Below are 8,206 nucleotides of genomic sequence, written 5' to 3' on the forward strand. Positions count from 1 at the left end.
AATGAAAAGCTAAGTATGACCCTTCCAGAAAAGAATTGGATGTCATCTTTCTCTGGTTTTAATCAATTCTTAGCTGCCACCTGTGCACCTGCAGGATCGTTCATTGACAGATGCAATCCTATTCATCTTGTATAATAGTCTCAGGGAACGAGATTATGCTTCTGCTAATGGCCCAGGGTGTAACCCCTTTTGTAGTTAAGGGTGTTCCATACTAGCAGGCTTGAAGGCCTGCGTTCCTATTGGTCCAGAAAAGCCAGGCCATGATTGGTCGTTATGGGACACTCTGATTGGCTCATGTAGAGCTTGCCGCGATTGGCTAACACCAAGCACGGCAAGCTCAAAAACCTGTCATTGGCTGCCTAGCTGCTGCCAGCTCTATAAAAAGAGCAGCAGGTTTTTGTCTCAGTATCTGGTTGCTTAATGAAGAGCTGTAGTTCACTACTACGAGTCTCGTCTCTCCTTGGGACCCACCACCCAGACTTAACAAAGGGTGTGCTGCTTCTTGCTCCCATAAGTTAGAGTGATTTTTCAGTAGGTTAGTTCATGAATTAAAACTTTGGCCCTTACAGCTGGAAGTGTTCATTGCTGAGTTCTGATGACAGAGAAGCTAAAAAGGAAAGATTGATGGCTGTTTCCAGGCCATCTCTCGCACGAGAGGAAAAAAAAAACAGATGTGGGGGAATATAGCATATTATCTGAGTAGATCCCTTGCATCTTATTTCTGAGTAAACACGCTGAGGGATGATGCTATCAAGCCATAAACAGGAAGGTTGAAGAATAAAACATCAATTACCACTTGCCTTTCTCTTTCTCCATTTTTCAAAGTAAGAAAAATTGTGTATTTGTGTGTATGTTTAAGAAACTGCTTTACACTCATTTATGCATTGACATGTGTTTGGTTAGGGGTACAGGGTGAGAGTATCGATGTTTGAATAGATGTCCTGCTTAAGGGCAAGCATTACCTTCTGAGAACTTCTCTGTGGCTTGGTTCACACAACTAAGGAAGCCCGAATGTTGTTTGCATATTGCTATATTGTGCAAGCTTGGTCATTTGTAACCAAAGTACACGATGCATTAAATGTGAACCCAGTCAGTGGTGGTTTTTCTTAATCAACTATGGTTAAGGAATCCAAGACTTGATATGTTATCAGAACACAGTCCAGGTAACAGTTTGCTGTTTTTAGTTGTTTTGTGCACCAGGCAGCATCTTTTGGCCAGAATTGTCTGCCGATAATTCTTTGTCTTCTTAGATGTTCATGTTTTTGTCATCGTTAATATCTATCTAATTGTCAACAATAAAAGGATCTTATCTCCTTAAGATCCCCTTATCTTCTGTTGGCTTTTTTCCCAGTTGCTTTCAATTTTACCAATTATCAGGATATGTTCCAGTGAGTTCCTTTAAGTATCCAAAGTATTTAAACTTCACTCTGTTATGAATAGCATCTTCTTTGTGTACTTCAAAGTGTTCCCCCAGTTTTAGCCAACACTGTATTTCAGAAGCATTACTACATTGTCTATGTGCACACACAGAAACACACTAGAAAAAACAAGGCATACCGTGAGGGCTTGCAAAAATCCAGGTGACTACTAAATGGCAGGAAAAGGTGCATAACGTTCAAACTTTTTCCTGCCAGCTAATGGTCACCTTATTTTTATTTTTTTTGCAACCTTGTTGATACATTCAAAAATTTGTTATACAGGAAGTCCTTGATGTGGGACCAGTTGTTGAGCAAGTCACCATATGACTATGCTAGATTTTACGTACTCTTTTGTGATGGTTGTTAAGTGAACATTGTGGTCATTACACAAACCCATTTTTTTTTCATTTTTGGCAAAAGAAATGCATTGGAAACCCATTGTACCTATAATGGCTAGATTGGACTTGTCTGAAATGGTACAGGGCTTCCTGCCTGAGCAAGAGTTCCGATTAGAAGACCTTTAAGATCCTTACAACTCTTTGTCATTCTATTATTCTGTTAGTCTGCTATTTTTGCTAGAAACCAGAAGTACATTTTGATCTTTGGCCAAAAAATAAATAAAAATAAATTCTCTTCCATGATGCTGCGAGAGCCCAGGATGGGTGGGTTAGACTCAGGGGTGGGATTCTACCAGATTCTACCACCAATTCGCTAGAGCCGGTTGTTAACATTCTAAGCAGTTTGGAGAACTGGTTGTTAGAAGAAATTACTGGCCTAATCCTGTAAGGAAGGCAGGAAGGAAACATTCTGGTGTTGCTTACAGAAACTGCCTTTCCATTAACCCTTATTACATTCTTGGCAGGACTAGACTTCCTGTCTCAGGAACTTCTCTGGAATTTTTTCCCCCTCCTTTGCTGGTACTTTGCTTGTATGGAGTGACCATTCAAAGTTACAATGGCACTGAAAAAAGTGACTTATGACCATTTTTCACACTTACGACTGTTTCAGCATCCCCACAGTCATGAGAGGCCAGGCGAGGAGGTGCGGGCCTCGATGTAAGTGATACTGAGTTGACCATGCCCAGCCAATAACATGACCACCAAGTCACGCCCACCAACTAAGCCACGCCCACAGAACTAGTTGTTAAAAAAATTGGAATCCCACCCCTGGTTAGACTCCTCCTGATGACATCATCAAGCTGAGTCTGTCTTGTATAAAAGGAGCAGCCTGTGGGAGTGACCCCAGCTTTGACTCAGCTTCTTTCGATGACAATTAAGCTGGTGTCTCTGAAAGCAGCAAAATCAACAGCGATCTTAGATCATTGGCACAGCTCCCGGGGACCCGGTGCAGCTGTGCCTTCAGGAAAGTAAAAATAAATTCTGATCATGTGACTGTGGGACACTGCAACAGCCATAAATGTGGGCTGGTTACCAAATGACCAAACAGGATTACGTGAGTGTGGGGAGGTGATTTAAATGCAGCTTCTTTGGTTCTGATAAACAAGGGGCATTGGAAAATACAGTGTCAAAACAAGCCTCTCTTTGCTTACAAAACTCTGAACGGCCCTAAGGTCTCAATGTGCATTAAAAGTGACTCAATCCAGGTAGTATGACAAATAGTGAAGAAATACAGAATTGGCATAAGCATAATGAGCTATAAACATACCCATTTTTCTTCTGGAGAAAACTATACTTTTAGAAAAAATCACATGTCTGAAAAGAATACAGCCATATGATTATAATTGGCTACAGACCTACATGTTAAATCGGCCAGGAAACCAGCATCTGGTGAGTAAACTAAAATGATGCCAGTCTTTTCACAGTTTTTAAACATATGCCTCTTATACTAAATTATGATTATTATTTTTTGCAACAGCTCATGGAGTGACAAGTTGGGGCTGCTGTTGTACTATCCACTGTGCTGCTCAGGAGAGTGTCCCTGTCTTCAGTCCTGGCCTTTGCCCTGGGAACTACAGCCGAGTATCCAAGTAGTACTGGAGGACTTTCATTTAACTTCTCAGAGCAGGAGGGAAGAATCAACTTGAGTTCATAGCCACCATGACTACCATCAGCTTGTCCATGGTAACTGGGCCTCAATCACGTATAGGGCCACCTTTACAATTGGATTATACTCTTGAGTAGATGCGGTCTAAAAGGTGTAGGTTGCTATCTTTTATCCTATGCTGGGGCAAGATTAATTTCTGTCTCCCTTGATCATTGCAGCAAATATCCACAGGTAGTACTGACCTTGTAGCTCAGTCTGCTCTAGGGATGTAATGGATCCTTCTGATTGCTTGGATATTTTTTTCTTGAGGCTTTAATGAACAGGGCTGCTGAGGTTTTAGTTGCACCCTAGAATACAAAATGGCTGAAGTCTTGGACAGGATTATACCTGTGTAGCATTTCTGTTCAAAAACCCCCAAAATACTGCTTTGCCAGAAACTTACTGTAAACTCACTAAGCATGCTGCCTGCCATTATTTTTCTTTCTTTCATATTTAACATTTGTAACCTTCTATTTTTTTTACACTCTTCTCTTTTTTATTATCAATTAATAATATGGTATCATCTGCATATCTAAAACTGTTAAGGTCTTGAAAATTGGCTGTCTTTTTCAGTTGTGCCATTATTATACATTTGCTTGCATTATTACCATACAGCTCCTTATTCTGAATCATTGTTTCTCTAAACTCATCCCTTACAATAACTTCTTGTTTATCATAAATTATTTTCAGAATAAGAATTCTGGTTCACCTCTTCATCTTAATGTACATCCACATTCTACCATGATCATGGCTTACCACAGCAGCCAGCAAGCTGATGCAGGTTATTGACAATGGGGGTCACACAATTTTTGTCTTGGGTAGTGGTGCTGTGATCTGAAATTGGGAATGTTACCATCGGTTCCTTGTCATGGACAGACAATTCTCTGTTAACCTTGATATTATCTCTGGTTGCTCCTGCCTCAAGGAGAAAAGGCTTATTTGATTAGTCAACTCCAGATTCCTGAGGAACCAGATGGGTTTCAGAATTAGCTTGGAGTTGTTCCCAGGCCCTGTTGTGTGGCTTGACTGAGTTGGGAGAGCAAGTGACAATCACATTGGATCGGACTGTATCATGCCTGTGGGAAATCTCAGATGTGCATGGATACCAGAGGACCTCTTTGTTTTCAGAGAACCACTTCAGAATCCTGCAAAGGTCACAAGTCCAGGCTGGTTGACAAGTTTAATCACATGACTATGGGAGCTCTGATTGATGGAATGTTGTCAAAATCATCAGTTCAATCGGTGAATGAATGGTCATTAAACGAGGGCCACCCTTGTGAGCTCAGTCACCCAGGCCATGGTTGTTCCAAAGGTGCTTTTTCCAAAGGTAACTGGACTTTGTTTTTTCTTGAAGACATTTTGCTTCTCAGATAAAAAGCTTCTTCAGTTCTGACTGACTGAACTAAAAAAGCTTGGATGAGAAGCAAAACATCTTCAAGGAAGATGTCCAGTTGCCTTTGGAAAAAGCACCTTTGGGAAGGCCACCTATATTCTTTCAATATTTTCACATCTCTATATTCTCTCCTCTAAAACTGGTAATGATAGGCATGAATCAAACAGATACAAAGCAAAAATCTGTATTCACCTCAGCAAAGCAAATGGCAGGTTCCAAAAACTTCCACTTCACAAACTACTCAATGCAAAAGAATTCTATAGCTTTTTTAAAATAAAGAAAAAAGATGGGCAATATATTTACAGAATCTTATGGTGATATCTATTAATAATTGTAAACACATAACTATAATTATTATAGAATAATAATTGACTGGACAGGGTTAGTGTTTCCACCCTGTGAACTTTTTAAAAAATGCAAAGGGATAATGAATATGGTACCATATGGGATATGGTATTGCTACTTGGAAATCTGGACAGATGAAAGTAATTTTAACAAAGTGTGAAGGAATAACGAATTTTGTACATGACAAATTTAAGAGCAATAGTCACTGTTCCCAACACAAGGGAAAATAGAAGTTATATTTCATCCTTCTTATTCTCTGTAGGCTTTGCCCAAAAGTGAACTAAAAATCCATTGAAATGTTCATGAAATTAATGTCATGAGTGCTCAGAAACAAATGGAAGCAAGATTTGTGATCAGGCTCCAACTTAGCTATGAAGTGGAATCATTAAAACATTGGTCTCTATGGCGACACTGAGAAAATGCAAGAGTTGAATGAAAAGTAATGCCTCTAAGTTTGCAACACATGGCAAAACTGATGATTTAGGAATTCTGACATTTTTTCTGCTTTTTAATTTCAGCTGTCATGCTACCAGAACTAAAGTAAGGGATTTCTTCATTGCTTTGTGACAACCAACAAAATGTGGGCTTATCATTATGAACGCAAACCAAGTGTCCATCTGTGGAATCATTAAAAAGATTCAGTTGTGTGTGGGGATGGGATGGGAGAGAGAATCAAAACCCAGGATTAGGGAGGAAAAATTCACATATGTGCTTTGGGATACAGTATTGCTCACATTGATATTCTTAAACTATTAACTCAGCACAATGTACTCAACACTCAAGACAGCATGAAACAACATGAAATTCAGAAACATGAGGGAAATTAACAATACTAGGATTCATATATTATGGAGTCATCAAGAGACATCTATGAATCACTTCCATCCACCATACATCCAGACTCGCTACCATGTGATTCCCAACCTTTCCCAAATAGAAGGAATGCCTTTTTGTGCATCTGTTTGTCTCAGATGAAGAAGCTCTTAGGTTTCTGGTTATAGCTTTAAGAAGCTTGTCCGTTCATGGCAGAAGACAGTAAAGAATGGTGGTAAATACAGATAACAAAACAGCTAATTTCATGGATTATTTTTGTTTACTTTATTAAAATATCCCTTTAAATATAATTAAGAATAAAATATAAACTAAACTTATAGAAGTGGAAGAAGCATTACTTTTCATTTGCCTCTCATAGTAATGCAGAGGCAAGGACTAATAAACCAATGAAGCTACTTAAAACTTAGCTAGTTATTAATTCAACTCAGAAATAACAGTTCCTCATCTCCCAAATCCCACCCCGGCTGATTTCTGAAAACCTTAGTAAGCTTTAGCTACAAAAAAGTTTGTTTTGCAAATCAACATTTTCCTTACTGGAGTTACCAGATGTTCAACCAAAATACATAGTGTTCTTCTTTTTGACTTCTGCCTGGCTGGCATAGATTGTTTGCTTCAGTCCATAACTGCAGAGGCCCAAGCAATGGTATGCTGATTCACAGATGCAGTCAACATTAAACATTAACGCTAAACAGCACTCAGCAATGGATCCTTCTGTTTCCTAGTCTTGCCCAGTAATGGCCGTCTCCAAGACTACAGCTGAATTCTAGTCTTTTGAGAGGTTTGCTTAGAGATCATGTGGCCTGTTCCACCCAAGAGGCTTCTCCAAGGGGCAACACTTCGAAAGCACAGTACATGTTCTCTCAAACCTTGTCAGTTGATAAAAAAAATTCACAACTGCCTTTACAAAATCTCATAAACTCTTCTGCCATCTTGGCTGCTTCCTTCTTACACTTTTCTCTTCCTCGTGACGCAGCCTTTCTTCAACTGGCACAATTAATGGTGGTACTTGTCAGCCTGTTATCCCCATTGGCCAAGTGTGTCAACCAATCCCAATTTCTCCCATCCCTCCAATCTGTTTCTTCTTGAAGCTGAAGGAAGCATGCCAGGCAAGCACATTTCTTCTTCCTTTTATCTCTTTTACATATAATATTACCATGTCCCATTACCTTCTTAAGCCTCTTACAGATGATTTTTCTGTCTCTCTTACTTGAAAGTTTTAATCTGTGTATCTTAGGCTACCTCTTAACTCCAGTTCTTTTTCTTTTTCCTACTTCCTTTGAGCAATTTCCTCTATCCTTTGGGTCAAGCTTATCTCAGTCTAGTGAGAACTCAGCCAAGTGCTTTGCACCTACAGTCTTTATACCACTTCCCCCTTTCAGATTATTTCTACCCTCTAGTCTTTGTAAAAACCTTTTTGTCACATGCGGTGTGTGTGCATGTGTGTGTCCACTTCTGATTTCCTTGCAGGTTCCATCCTGTTTGCTAAGCATCCCTTCATTTATCGAATACTGGCATTCCACAAGCAATTCCATCAATACAATGACCTACAGTAACCAGCCTATGAGCTCCGCAGATTCCAAATCAACCACATAGCCAGACAGTACCGACCCTCAACCAATCACGCAACCGGCCCCCCCAGCAGTTCACCTCCCAATGACCCTGACCTGATGTAATCTCCTTATCACAAGACCCATTGATGACTCATACCCGACCCATCACAAGACCCTCACTTGACACACCCACAACCCACAAGCTTAGAGAATAAACCTTCACCCTCGTCCTACACCCGAACTACAGATATTCACCACTATTGCATCCGTTCATTTCTTCCCCATAAATCTATTCTTAGCACCCAAATTAATCTCCTTGCTTATCATGGCGACCCCTGTCCAATTATCCATTTCCCAACTCAACTACAGCTTCTCTGGGTTAACTCTGTCCCCAGCTGAAACAAATCAGCTTCTCTCTATTTTCCTTCTTGGCCCTTTAAGCCACAATTCACCCCAGTTGAATCTACTGGATAATTTCCTCAGGGGAGAAAATTCCAGCTTCTAGGGTTCCAGATTGTCTTAATTACTAAAACGACAGCCCAGAATTTTTTTGATTTTTTTTTCCTTTTCTGCTTTATTTCTTGCTCAGATGTAGGGTTTTTTTTTCTGCAGCAAAAGGGGTT

The 8,206-nt window shown here is 39.9% G+C and overlaps 1 long non-coding RNA gene across 1 annotated transcript; it reads left to right on the forward strand.

The window, feature by feature from the left end:
- The first annotated feature begins 3,114 nt into the window (after positions 1–3,114).
- Positions 3,115–6,025, forward strand: LOC148128210 (uncharacterized). The gene is made up of 3 exons (XR_015741037.1): positions 3,115–3,205; positions 3,294–3,499; positions 4,152–6,025. It is a non-coding gene; the product is annotated as an uncharacterized LOC148128210 (long non-coding RNA).
- The last annotated feature ends 2,181 nt before the right edge of the window (positions 6,026–8,206 follow it).

Source organism: Pseudonaja textilis, chromosome 1, assembly GCF_049901715.1.
Source record: "Pseudonaja textilis isolate UNSWEBS1 chromosome 1, rPseTex1.2, whole genome shotgun sequence".
NCBI classification, from domain to species: Eukaryota; Metazoa; Chordata; class Lepidosauria; order Squamata; family Elapidae; genus Pseudonaja; species Pseudonaja textilis.